The following is a 15,005-nucleotide window of genomic DNA, read 5'->3' as shown; positions in this document are numbered from 1 at the left end:
CCTTGGTGCCAATGATGGTCGTATGCGTGTTTGGCGCCGTGCAGGTGAGCGTCACAATCAGGACTGCATACGACCGAGGCACACAGGGCCAACACCCGGCATCATGGTGTGGGGAGCGATCTCCTACACTGGCCGTACACCACTGGTGATCGTCGAGGGGACACTGAATAGTGCACGGTACATCCAAACCGTCATCGAACCCATCGTTCTACCATTCCTAGACCGGCAAGGGAACTTGCTGTTCCAACAGGACAATGCACGTCCGCATGTATCCCGTGCCACCCAACGTGCTCTAGAAGGTGTAAGTCAACTACCCTGGCCAGCAAGATCTCCGGATCTGTCCCCCATTGAGCATGTTTGGGACTGGATGAAGCGTCGTCTCACGCGGTCTGCACGTCCAGCACGAAGGCTGGTCCAACTGAGGCGCCAGGTGGAAATGGCATGGCAAGCCGTTCCACAGGACTACATCCAGCATCTCTACGATCGTCTCCATGGGAGAATAGCAGCCTGCATTGCTGCGAAAGGTGGATATACACTGTACTAGTGCCGACATTGTGCATGCTCTGTTGCCTGTGTCTATGTGCCTGTGGTTCTGTCAGTGTGATCATGTGATGTATCTGACCCCAGGAATGTGTCAATAAAGTTTCCCCTTCCTGGGACAATGAATTCACGGTGTTCTTATTTCAATTTCCAGGAGTGTAGATACTACAAGTATTGGTAAGAAATACACTATGTGATCAAACATCCGGACTCCCCCAAAAACATACGTTTTTCATATTTGGTGCATTTTACTGCCACCTACTGCCAGGTACTCCATATTAGCGACCACAGTACTCATTAGACATCGTAAGAGAGCAGAATGGGGCGCTCCCCGGAACTCACGGACTTCGAATGTGGTCAGGTGAATGGATGTCACTTGCGTCATACATCTGTAAGCGAGATTTCCACACTCCTAAACGTCTCTGAGTCCACTGTTTCTGATGTGTTAGTGAAGTGGAAACGTGAAGGGACACGTACAGCACAAAAGCGTACAGGCCGACCTCGTCTGTTGACTGACAGAGATAATAGGCAGACATCTATCCAGACCATTAGACAGGAATTCCAAACTGCATCAGGATCGACTGCAAGAGCTATGACAGTTAGGCGGGAAGTGAGAAAACTTGGATTTCGTGGTCGAGTGGTTGCTCGTAAGCCACACATCACGCCGGTAATGCCAAACGACGCCTCGCTTGGTGTAAGGAGCGTAACCATTGGACGATTGAACTGTGGAATACCGTTGTATGGAGTGACGAATCACGGTACACAATGTGACGATACGATGGCAGGGTGTGTATATGGCGAATGCCCGGTGAACGTCATCTGCCATCGTGTGTAGTGCCAACAGTAAAATTCGGTGTTATGGTGTGGTCGTGTTTTTCACGGAGGGGGCTTACACACCTTGTTGGTTTGGGCGGTGCTATCAAATGGTTCAAATGGCTCTGAGCACTATGGGACTTAACTTCTGAGGGCATCAGTCCCCCTACTTAAACCTAACTGACCTAAAGACATCACACACACACACACACACACACACATGCCCGAGGCAGGATTCGAACCTGCGACCGTAGCGGTCGCGTGCTTCCAGACTGTAGCGCGTAGAACCGCTCGGCCACTCCGGCCGGTTGCTATCACAGCACACGCCTACATTGATGTTTTAACCACCTTCTTGCTTTCCACTGTTGAAGAGCAATTCAGGGATGGCGATTGCATCTTTCAACTCGATCGAACACCTGTTCATAATGCACGGCCTGTGGCGGAGTGGTTCGCGACAGTAACATCGCTGTAATGGACTGGCCTGTACAGAGCCCTGACCTGAATCCTACAGAACATCTTTGGGATGTTTTGGAACGCCGACATCGTGCCAGGCCTCACCGACCGACGTCGATCTCTCTCGTCAGTGCAGCACTCCGTGAAGAATGGGCTGCCATTCCGCAAGAAACCTTCCAGCACCTGATTTAACGTATGCCTGCGAGAGTGGAAGCTGTCATCAAGGCTAAGGGTGGGCCAACACGTTATTGAATTCCAGCATTACCTATAGAGGGCGCCACGAACTTGTAGTTATTTTCAGCCAGGAGTCCGGATACTTTCGAGCACATAGTGTACCTCTAGCAGTTACTCAGATTAAACACTATAACACTTTAAAGAAATCGACGTAGAAAGATATTAAAGATAGGATTCGCTAATGACAATGAATGACAAGATTCGCTGATGGCATTGTCATCTCCAGGGAAGTGAAGAAGAACTACACGACTTATTGAATGGAATTTTCTAACGAGTAGAGAATATGGGGTGAGTGCAGACAGTAGAGAGACGGAAGTAATGAGGCGATAAAACTGACATCTACGGTAGAAGCAAAATAACACGTGACGGACGCTGCAAGCAGGGTATAAAAAGCAGCCTAATATAGGATAGGAGGGAATTCCTGGTCAAAAGAAGTCTGCTAATAACAAAAATGGGCCTTGGTTTGAGGAAAATATTTTTAACAATTTGCATCCGGGCCACATCGTTGTGTGGAAGTGGATAATGGACTGCGGGCAAACGGGAATAGAAGAAAATAGAAGTGTTTGAGAGGTGATACTATAGAAGGATGTTGAAAATTAGGTGGACTGATGAAAATAAAAAATGAAGAAGTTTTCCGCTGATTGGGCACAAAAACGAACTTAAGGCAGACTTTGAAGAAGAGACAGACATGTGAGAAGGCTTGAAAGAACAACTTCCACTGTAGTAGAAATAGCTGCGCCAGATAAACGATATAGGGGAACACAGAGATTGAAATACATCCAACAAATAATCAAGGACGTAAGATGCAAGTGTTACTCTGAGATGAAGAGGTTGAAAGAAGAGAGGAATTCGTGGCAGTCTGATGAATAAAAATAAATAAATAAACAAACATAAAAATTTCTCCATCTCAGTCCCCTCGCGGAATATGGGACTAATCCGGAATATTGTGCCAATGTAGAGATCATCATAACACTTCTTAAATTACAATTCTCATGTTCTGTGGCTATACACTATGTGTTTTTAATGCAGTGATTTCCATTGCCTTCTGCATCTTCATTCCTTTGATCATTATTGATTCTTCCGCCTTTTAGGGGCAGTTTTCCACCGCAAGGTCAAGAGAGCTCCCTCAACCTCAGCCGTCTCCTCTGCCCGCTTCCACAAAGCCGTTGGCAGAACGAGGAGGCATTCTTATTCCAGAAGTCTTCGGCCGCCAATACCGATGACTTTAATTCAGAATTGAAGCAGTGACCGGGTTCGAACCCAGGACGTTTTGATTACTAGTCAAAGACGCTACTCGCAGCCTGTAGATCTTAACAGCTACTATAATTTAATGTCTGTTAAATGTGCACTTCAGGAATGGCTAATTCTGGTGTCCGGAAAATCGTATGATATGAACGCGGATGTCTGTTCTTTCGGACGTGTCCGAAAGAATATACACCACGCATTAATATAATTTGATAGTCCTAGCTGGGCAATGGAACCGTCATCTTCACTGCGGGTGCACAGATACGGCCGACCTTCTGTGGGAATCTCAGAGACGGAACATAGAGGAAATGAACAGGTACTGCGCCGCGCGGGATTAGCCGAGCGGTTTGAGGCGCCATGTCGCGGATTGCGCGGCCCCTCCCGCCGGAGGTTCGAGTCCTCCCGCGGGCACGGGTGTGCGTGTTGTTCTTTTTTTTTTTTTTTTTTTTTGGTCGTCAGTCTACTGACTGGTTTGATGCGGCCCGCCACGAATTCCTTTCCTGTGCTAACCTCTTCATCTCAGAGTAGCACTTGCAACCTACGTCCTCAATTATTTGCTTGACGTATTCCAATCTCTGTCTTCCTCTACAGTTTTTGCCCTCTACAGCTCTCTCTAGTACCATGGCAGTCATTCCCTCATGTCGTAGCAGATGTCCTATCATCCTGTCCCTTCTCATTATCAGTGTTTTCCACATATTCCTTTCCTCTCCGATTCTGCGTAGAACCTCCTCATTCCTTACCTTATCAGTCCACCTAATTTTCAACATTCGTCTATAGCACCACATCTCAAATGCTTCGATTCCCTTCAGTTCCGGTTTTCCCACAGTCCATGTGCCACTACCATACAATGCTATACTCCAGACGTACATCCTCAGAAATTTCTTCCTCAAATTAATGCCGATATTTGATATTAGTAGACTTCTCTTGGCCAGAAATGCCTTTTTTGCCATAGCGAGTCTGCTTTTGACGTCCTCTTTGCTCCGCCCGTCATTGGTTATTTTACTGCCTAGGTAGCAGTTCATTGACTTCGTGACCATCAATCCTGATGTTAAGTTTCTCGCTGTTCTCATTTCTACTACTTCTCATTACCTTCGTCTTTCTCCGATTTACTCTCAAACCATACTGTGTACTCAGACTGTTCATTCCGTTCAGCAGATCATTTAATTCTTCTTCACTTTCACTCAGGATAGCAATGTCATCAGCGAATCGTATCATTGATATCCTTTCACCTTGTATTTTAATTCCACTCCTGAGCCTTTCTTTCATTTCCATCATTGCTTCCTCGATGTACAGATTGAAGAGTAGGGGCGAAAGGCTACAGCCTTGTCTTACACCCTTCTTAATACGAGCACTTCGTTCTCGATCGTCCACTCTTATTATTCCCTCTTGGTTGTTGTACATATTGTATATGACCCGTCTCTCCCTATAGCTTACTCCTACTTTTTTCAGAATCTCGAACAGCTTGCATCATTTTATATTGTCGAACGCTTTTTCCAGGTCGACAAATCCTATGAAAGTGTCTTGATTTTTCTTTAGCCTTGCTTCCATTATTAGCCGTAACGTCAGAATTGCCTCTCTCGTCCCTTTACTTTTCCTAAAGCCAAACTGATCGTCACCTAGCGCATTCTCAATTTTCTTTTCCATTCTTCTGTATATTATTCTTGTAAGCAGCTTCGATGCATGGGCTGTTAAGCTGATTGTGCGATAATTCTCGCACTTGTCAGCTCTTGCCGTCTTCGGAATTGTTTGGATGATGCTTTTCCGAAAGTCAGATGGTATATCGCCAGACTCATATATTCTACACACCAACGTGAATAGTCGTTTTGTTGCCACTTCCCCCAATGATTTTAGAAATTCTGATGGAATGTTATCTATCCCTTCTGCCTTACTTGACCGTAAGTCCTCCAAAGCTCTTTTAAATTCCGATTCTAATACTGGATCCCCTATCTCTTCTAAATCGACTCCTGTTTCTTCTTCTATCACATCAGACAAATCTTCACCCTCATAGAGGCTTTCAATGTATTCTTTCCACCTATCTGCTCTCTCCTCTGCATTTAACAGTGGAATTCCCGTTGCACTCTTAATGTTACCACCGTTGCTTTTAATGTCACCGAAGGTTGTTTTGACTTTCCTGTATGCTGAGTCTGTCCTTCCGACAATCATATCCTTTTCGATGTCTTCACATTTTTCCTGCAGCCATTTCGTCTTAGCTTCCCTGTACTTCCTACTTGTTCTTAGCATAAGTTAGTTCAAGTAGTATGTAAGCCTAGGGACCGATGACCTTACCAGTTTGCTCCCGTAGGGATTCACACACATTTGAACATTTGGACAGGTACTGCAGACAGGTGGCGCTCGAAGTGAGTGTGGATCGTCCCTGAGGCGTGGCCAGATAGTCTGTGCAGTCGCGATATCGCTATGTCTCGGATGGTGCAGTGGTTACTGCACCTGTCTACTAAGCAGGAGTTCCAGGGTTCGAGTCCCAGTCTGGTACACATTTTCACTCGTCGCCGATGATTCTGCGTAATGTCCCGATGCAGCTGACAGCAGAGATCCTCTACCTTTGCTTTCTTTCCTTCCCGTCTCCACCTTCAATTTATAAATAGTCCGGAAAATTTGTAGTGAAATGTTAGATGACTGACACAAAAGGAAGACGCAAGTTTTGCGTCAAAGTAGTGTTGAAAGAAGCCAACGACGACCGAACGGAGATTCGAAAATTTACTGAAAATTTGTTGCGTGACTTGGAACTTAGGGTTCTTCGCACGCCCAGAAACCGCTTTTCCTCAGAACACTCAGCCATGAACTGCGTGCCATAAATCGCCATGTAAAGCGCCCATCTACGCTGGAAGGTGCCTTGTACGTGCACCTGACGTACTGTGTATGTAGTGCAGGAGCGGTCGCCGGCTCGCTCGTGGCCCGTGCCCTGTTTACGAGCCACGCACCTGTTGATGTCGCAACCGCCGGCCGGAACGTCTTCATTTATGACCCATCATCGCAATCCTGTCGGACCAGCAGTAAAATGTTCCGGGAACGTATCCGCCCGCTGCTGCGGCCGCTGTCCGTACGCGTGCGCCAGGGGAAAGAGGTGCCGTAAATTTCCTTCTGGAATTCCTTTGGATTAAAGTGGAGGCCGTATATTTAATCGAGATGTACCCCAGAACTTCTTCCGTATTTTGTAAGGGCACTGGACGACACGTAAATTGTTGCGTCACCGTTTTGAGTCGGTTTGTGACAACTTCATTCTTGCCTTGCAGCATTGCGCGAAACATCTCTGGCAGGCCAAAGTGAGAGACAAATATTTGTGTTAGTGGTTATTGTGGAAGATAGACACGAAGCCCATGCCTACTACAGTAGTACAAGTTCATATGCCGACTAACTCTGCAGATGATGAAGAACTGGATGAAATGTATGATGAGATAAAAGAAACTATTCAGATAGTGAAGGGAGACGAAAATTTAAGTCATGGGTGACTGGAATTCGACGGTAGGAAAAGGAAGAGAAGGAAACGTAGTAGGTGAATATGGATTGGGGCTAAGAAATGAAAGAGAAAGCCGCATGGTAGAATTTGGCACAGAGCATAACTTAATCGTAGCTAACACTTGGTTCAAGAATAATGAAAGAAGGTTGTATACATGCAAGAACCCTGGAGATACTAGAAGGTTTTAGATAGATGATAGAATGGTAAGACAGAGATTTAGGAACCAGATTTTAAATTGTAAGACATTTTCAGGGGCAGATGTGGACTCTGGCCACAATCTATTGGTTATGAACTGTAGATTAAAACCGAAGAAACTGCAAAAAGGTGGGAATTTAAGGAAATGGGACCTGGATAAACTGAAAGAACCAGAGGTTGTACAGTTTCAGGGAGAGCATAAGGGAACAATTGCTTTCTGTACAAATTGTAAATAGCCTTTCGCTCCCTGTATTTTACCCCTGCTACCTTTAGAATTTGAAAGAGAGTATTCCAGTTAACATTGTCAAAAGCCTTCTCCAAGTCTACAAATGCTAGAAACGTATGTTTGCCTTTCCTTAATCTTTCTTCTATGATAAGTCGTAGTATCAGTATTGCCTCACGTGTTCCAACATTTCTACGGAATCCAAACTGATCTTCCCCGAAGTTGGCTTCTACCAGTTTTTCCATTCGTCTGTATAGAATTCGCGTTAGTATTTTGCAGCTATGACTTATTAAACTGATAGTTCGGTAATTTTCACATCTGTCAACACCTGCTTTCTTTGGGATTGGAATTATTATATTCTTCTTGAAGTCTGAGGGAATTTCGCCTGTCTCATACATCTTGCTCACCAGATGGTAGAGTTTTGTCAGGACTGGCTCTCCCAATGCTGTCAGTAGTTCTAATGGAATGTTGTCTATTCCGGGGGCCTTGTTTCGACTCAGGTCCTTCAGTGCTCTGTCAAACTTGACGCAGTATCGTATCTGCCATTTCATCTTCATCCACATCCTCTTCCATTTCCATAATATTGTCCTTTAGTACATCGCCCTTGTATAGACCCTCTATATACTCCTTCCACCTTTCTGCTTTCCCTTCTTTACTTAGAACTGAGTTTCCGTCTGAGCTCTTGACATTCATGCAAATGGTTCTCCTTTCTCCAAAGGTCTCTTTAATTTTCCTGTAGGCAGTATCTATCTTACCCCTAGTGAGATAAGCCTCTACATCCTTACATTTGTCCTCTAGCCATCCCTGCTTAGCTATTTTGCACTTCCTGTCGATCTCATTTTTGAGACGTTTGTCTTCCTTTTTCCCTGATTCATTTACTGCATTTTTATATTTTCTCCTTTCATCAATTAAATTCAATATTTCTTCTGTTACCCAAGGGTTTCTACTAACCCTCGTCTTTTTACCTATTTGATCCTCTTCTACCTTCACTGTTTCATCCCTCAAAGCCACCCATTCTTCTTCTACTGTATTTCTTTCCCCCATTCCTGTCAATTGATCCCTTATGCTCTCCCTGAATCTCTGTACAACCTCTGTTTCTTTCAATTTATGCAGGTCCCATCTCCTTAAATTCCCACCTTTTTGCAGTTTCTTTAGTTTTAATCTACAGTTCATAACCAATAGATTGTGGCCAGAGTCCACGTCTGCCCCTGGGAATGTCTTACAATTTAAAATCTGGTTCCTACCTTCTAGTATCTCCAGGGTTCTTCCATGTATACAGCCTTCTTTCATGATTCTTGAACCAAGTGGTAGCTATGATTATGTTATGCTCTGCGCAAAATTCTACCAGGCGGCTTCCTCTTTCATTTCTTACCCCCAGTCCATATTCACTTACTATGTTTCCTTCTCTCCCTTTTCCTACACTCGAATTCCAGTCACCCATGACTATTAAATTTTCGTCTCCCTTCACTACACGAATAATTTCTTTTATCTCATCATACATTTCTTCAATTTCTTCGTCATCTGCAGAGCTAGTTGGCATATAAACTTGTACTACTGTAGTAGGCGTGGGCTTCGTGTCTATCTTGGCCACAATAATGCGTTCACTATGCTGTTTGTAGTAGCTTACCCGTACTCCTATTTTTTTATTCATTATTAAACCCACTCCTGCGTTACCCCTATTTGATTTTGTATTTATAACCCTGTATTCACCTGACCAAAAGTCTTGTTCCTCATGCCACCGAACTTCACTAATTCCCACTATATCTAACTTTAACGTATCCATTTCCCTTTTTAAATTTGCTAACCTACCTGCCCGATTAAGGGATCTGACATTCCACGCTCCGATCCGTATAACGCCAGTTTCCTTTCTCCTGATAACGACGTCCTCTTGAGTAGTCCCCGCCCGGAGATCCGAATGGGGGACTATTTTACCTCCGGAATATTTTACCAAAGAAGAGGCCATCATCATTTAATCATACAGTAAAGCTGCATGCCCTCGGGAAAAATTACGGCTGTAGTTTCCCCTTGCTTTCAGCCGTTCGCAGTACCAGAACAGCAAGGCCATTTTGGTTAGTGTTACAAGGCCAGATCAGTCAATCATCCAGACTGTTGCCCCTGAAAAGGCTGCTGCCCCTCTTCAGGAACCACGTTTGACTGGCCGCTCAACAGATACCCCTGCGTTGTGGTTGCACCTACGGTACGGCTACCTGTATGGTTGAGGCACGCAAGCCTCCCCACCAACGGCAAGGTCCATGGTTCATGGTGGGGCGATATACGGACTGAAAAGATCCTTGAGGGAGCACATTGTTAAACTTCATTTGTTTGTTCCTTCCATTACGTATGGTGACTTGAGAAAGTCTGTTGCTGAGCATCTTGCTCTTTCCATAAGCTATTTCTTGGCAACCTATAACGCACAGAGTCTTGCAAATGAAGCCCTACATCCAGACTGTTTCATGTACTGTTGACGGACAGAACAAAGGTCTTTAGATGCTTCCGGAAGTCTACTTCTAAGCAGGGCAACTATTTTTGCTCACGCGAGGAGGTTTAATAAGTTTCCTGATCTTCTTATATCAGTGATAAATCTTGAGAGCTCGTTTGCTGTTTCTTACCCCAGTTAAATAGAAACACAAAGTGAGCCAGCCGTAGTGGCCGTGCGGTTCTAGGCGCTACAGTCTGGAACCAAACGACCGCTTCGGTCGCAGGTTCGAATCCTGCCTCGGGCATGGATGTGTGTGATGTCCTTAGGTTAGTTAGGTTTAATTAGTTCTAAGTTCTAGGCGACTGATGACCTCAGAAGTTAAGTCGCATAGTGCTCAGAGCCAAACACAAAGTGAATACTGTCGATACCGCTGTCTCTTCTGGTTTTATCTCTTTAGAGCGCTATTAATTTGCTCCATCGGAACAGGTCCTCAATAAGGCGAGTGGTCTTCAGATAATGATTTTAGCCTTTTATAAGTTCATTTTATGCTGACGCTCTGAACTCGGTCTCCTGGAGCGACAGAAGTTTTGACGATGTGGTTTAAATCCGTTGTTCGGCGATAAGCGGTTAGTTTCACGTGCAAGCTGGTTGCTGCCTCCCAGTTCGCGTAACAGAGACTAGATATTCCTGCTCGATATTGAGATGATCAGTTGTTGCGTCGTTTCCAGCCATTTTACTCGCCTCGCTGCATTTTTGTTACGTAGAACCTCCTATCCAGTCTTCCATCTCCACCTTCCAGGACCTCGTTAAAGAGTTCAAATGTGTTCAGGTTTCCGTGGTCATTTGTTGACGTAGTGCCTGTTGGCGGTGGAAGATCCCTACACAAAATTCAACAGGCTATGCAGTTCCTCGTTGTGTTCATCCCAGTTCGGGATGCTGTTCTCCCCACAGCACTTGCAGATCTTTCTCGTAGCTCTGACAAGTTCGTTAAATCCCTGCAAGTCGGTTATCGTGTATTTCTGCAAAGAGGGCCCAGTCATCCTTGGTGAATTTCCTTTTGGGACAGGGCACGGTGTTCTGACAAGAATGTTGATTTCCAAACCCAGTAGTAATAGGCGATGTTGAGACCGAGGAAAATCAGTGACCACTGTTCGGGAGATTGGCCGAGTCGACTGTTGTCATTTGTGGGGACAAAATGCAATTAGGATTGTTGAGAGTGTTCAATTTTTCGCATCAAAAACAAGATGAAGATTATTTTCTTCAGCCGAGTTTGCGAGGTCATTCTTGATTCGCTACTTCAAATATCCATTGGACTAAGTGTCTGTTGAAATTTATATAGATTGGGGGGTAAGTTAGAGTTCGGAAGCACTTGGTTCGCCCAGTCGTTGGAGCCGGGCCTGTAGATAATCAAGATATCGCTAACTTTGTAAGTAGGCTGTTTAGGTTTTTATGTTGGTAACGCCACGTAGTGCTCTTTATGAAAATCACTGACTGTGCTGTGTACAGTCTGTGGCTGGTTTGCATTGTTGGAATATTCGCTATTGTAGTGTTGGGCAGCTGGATGCGAACAGCGCGTAGCGTTGCGCAGTTGGAGGTGAGCCGCCAGCAGTGGTGGATGTGAGTCCGCTGATATCCTCGCAAGCGCGGCGTTTTTAATGTCCCTTCACGCGTAGGTTTGTATGCCTTTTTGGTATGTTGCACCTGCTACTATAGTAGCAGAAAACCATTTTGCTTTGTTATGTTAAGTGCAAAGGATTTATTCATTTCTGAACATCTGAAGCAAGTTGTCGATCTTTATGCCACGTTGAAATCTTATCTACATGTGACTGAAGTGCAAATTTTTTATAAGTCTCCTTCGGCTGGAAAGGTTATGGCGACTGTCTTTTGGGATTCGCAAGGGAGTTTTGCTATTTGGGGAGCAAAATAACTGACGATGGTCGAAGTAGAGACGATATAAAATGTAGACTGACGATGGGAAGGCAAGCGTTTCTGAAGAAGAGAAATTTGTTAACATCGAGTATAGATTTAAGTGTAAGGAAGTCATTTCTGAAAGTATTTGTACGGAGTGTAGCCATGTATGGAAGTGAAACATGGACGGTAAATAGTTTGGACAAGAAGAGAATAGAAGCTTTCGAAATGTGGTGCTACAGAAGAATGCTGAAGATTAGATGGGTAGATCACATAAGTAATGAGGAGGTACTGAGTAGAATTGGGGAGAAGAAAAATTTGTGGTAAAACTTGACTAGAAGAAGGGATCGGTTGGTAGGACATGTTCTGAGGCATCAAGGGATCACCAATTTAGTATTGGAGGGCAGCGTGGAGGGTAAAAATCGGAAGGGGAGACCAAAAGATGAATACACTAAGCAGATTCAGAAGGATATAGGCTGAAATAGGTACTGGGAGATGAAGAAGCTTGCACAGGATAGAGTAGCATGGAGAGCTGCATCAAACCAGTCTCAGGACTGAAGACCACAACAACAACAACAAGGGATAATCCCCATCGACTATCTCGAAAAGAGTAAAACTACTACAAGTGCATATTATTCGTCGTTATTGCACCGTCTGAAAACCGAGCTGCAAGACAAACGCCGGCGATTGGGCCACAAAAGTGTCCTTTTGCATCACGACAATGCACCAGCACACACCTCAGCAGTTGTGGTCGCAAAATTATTTGAAACAGGATTCCAACTCGTCTCACATCCCCCCCTATTCTCCAGACTTGGCTCCCTCAGACTACTATTTGTTTCCCGATTTGAAGAAATGGCTGACGGGACAAAGATTTTATTCAAACTAGGAGGTGATTGCAGCAACTTATACCTATTTTTCAGACTTGGACAATTCCTATTATTCGGAAGGGATCAACAAATTAGAACAGCACTGGACGAAGTGTATATGTCTAAAAGGAGACTATCTCGAAAAATAAAAAAGGTTTACCCGAAACACGCAAGTAGTTTTTATTTTTGCACGGACTTTTCAAACGCCCCTCGTATCTTACGACTTCCACATCGCTGGCAGCGGGTTATACACAATGCTGGTGACTATTTTGAAGGTCAGTAAAACTTTGAAAGATGTATCTATTTTGTACGAACTATAAATAAGTAGTTGCCACTATTAAAGTTACAACTTGACGAAATAAGAAGTTGGGATCAATCAGACTGAAAACTGAGAAATTTAAGTGCTTCCAGGAAGAGACAGCTACGAGAACCAATATCATCGGTACAGAGGATATGAGGAGGAACTTCTGCAAAAGTATAAAGAGATACTGGGAGGAGAAGAATAGAATAAGCGCTAAACCTCTTGTTTTCTACGGTCCACTGTAGACCGAACTCGAAAAAAAGTGTTATTTGTGATATTAAAACCACTCCCATCTCTTGCACATTAAAAGTGGGGGTTGTAACGGAACATATTAAAGGCTTTACTGTACCGAAGTATGCGATACCCTCCAAATTCAACCAGTTTAACGAGTATTTATGATTATAGCAAAGGTATTGTGTATGTTAACAATGATTGCATAACATGTCTCCATAAACAGTCAACCCATTAAATTATATTGAATAACTGACCCACACAAAAGTTTATATCACTTGATCACTGATACAGCAAATGTCATCATGTAAAAACACTAAGTTCATCTTAAATAATTAATATGAAGTACGAAAAATAGTGGCCAACTTAGGTATTTTGGATCTCCTTAAATAAAAATCACCCGGTGAAACCTATTTGTTCACTAGGAGCGTTTTCACTCAGTATTCACGTAAGCAATCCTATTTTAGACGAAAACCAATGTAATTCTTAATAATTCATGTTATTTACTTATTTATGCAAATTTGAGAAGTCAATTGACAAACTTCTAAAAAATGGCCTTTTTGTAACAAAGAATTATTCTGCCAAGTCAACAAATCTGTCTGTCATTTTAATAACATGTTAAATTATGTCACTCGATGCAAATTAATAACTTTTCTGCACAAATTATGATAACAGATGTACATGTGACTTCTAAACTATATCTCTTTTTAGTAGTTCTTTGACAATGTTATAAATACAAGCAGCAAGAACGGTCGGGAAGCAGTCGGAATGTCACTTTGGTAAAGTGTGTTTGTGTGTTATTGTTTGAGGTGGATAAACAATGCAAAGAACATGTAACGGAAATACTACTTTGTGTTGTGTCATGGTCTTTGGTGGACAGTGGAATTAAGATGGCCACCAGAGTAATAAATATTTGAAGTTTACATATTTGTTGGTTTCGCTCGTTCTTTATCATCAAAAGCATATAAAAAACACGGGACCTCATGTTTTGAACCCTAGACAACCAGATTTAGAGCCAGCATCAGTATCGAGACACAGCAGCGATCCAGCAAGTAGCAGCGATTACCACAACACAATGCATTTTAATGGCGCCAACCTAACATCAAGTGCTAACAAGCTCCGTAAATGGGAGTGAAATAGTGCGATTATAGCAATTAGCTATATCTACGACCAGGCGACCATTACACGGTGACGCAAGCTCTAATTGGGGAAGGGGTAGACAGACGTAGTGACGAATTGTACCAGCCCCCTCCCTCTCAGAACCGAACCCTGGATCCCCACCTGAGTGGGTGGGACGGTCGTGGACAGTGAGGAAGAGGTACCGACTGTGCATTTACGTGGAGTCAGAGGCACTTGCCGGCCCAGCCTGAGGCGTGTGAGGGCAGTGAACCGCGGGCCGCGAGCTCGATGTCGCAACAGCCTTAACCTGCCGACGAGCCCCTAATTTACGGCTGCTCCTGTTAAAGGACAGCGCTTCCTGCTGAGGGCTGAAATATGCGCCACGTATGGATATCGAAGCAGCTCGTAAAAGACGCCGGCCGCTCCGCCCGTAAAGACGCGCCGAGCTAAACACGAGGCCGTGGGATGCGCTTCCGGTCTGGCGGGCGCTGGAGGTCGCTCGCTATCGCCGCGTTCCGATCTGGCCGCTGCTGGAGCGCGAACTTTCTGCCGCGGCCGGCAGAGGCGCTGAACTACGTCCGGGGTGGGACCCGAGCAGGCATTATCGACAGCGGGGACTCGGCACTCGTGCCTCACTGTAAGGCATTAGGAGCCAGTTAAGAGTCGCCAGCTACCGCGCACGAGACAGGTATCAGGGGAACTTTATATGGGTCCGATAGCGGAATGCTGTCGGTCTGAATACAGTGGAGGAACTGGAGGCTCCAAACAGTACACTAGATGCGATATGGACATGCAAAGTGAGTTCGTAAGAAACTGTGAGCTTGGTTTTTACTGCCCTGAAACATACACTACTGGCCATTAAAAGTGCTGCAGCACGAAGATGAAGTGTTACAGACGCGAAATTTAACCGACAGGTAGGAGATGCTGTGATATGCAAGTGATTACCTTTTCAGAGCATTCACACAAGATTGGCGCCGGTGGCG

This window comes from Schistocerca cancellata, chromosome 3 (assembly GCF_023864275.1).
Source record: "Schistocerca cancellata isolate TAMUIC-IGC-003103 chromosome 3, iqSchCanc2.1, whole genome shotgun sequence".
Lineage (NCBI taxonomy): Eukaryota > Metazoa > Arthropoda > Insecta > Orthoptera > Acrididae > Schistocerca > Schistocerca cancellata.
The sequence above is the reverse complement of the archived record's forward strand: the minus strand, read 5'-3'. Positions refer to the sequence as shown.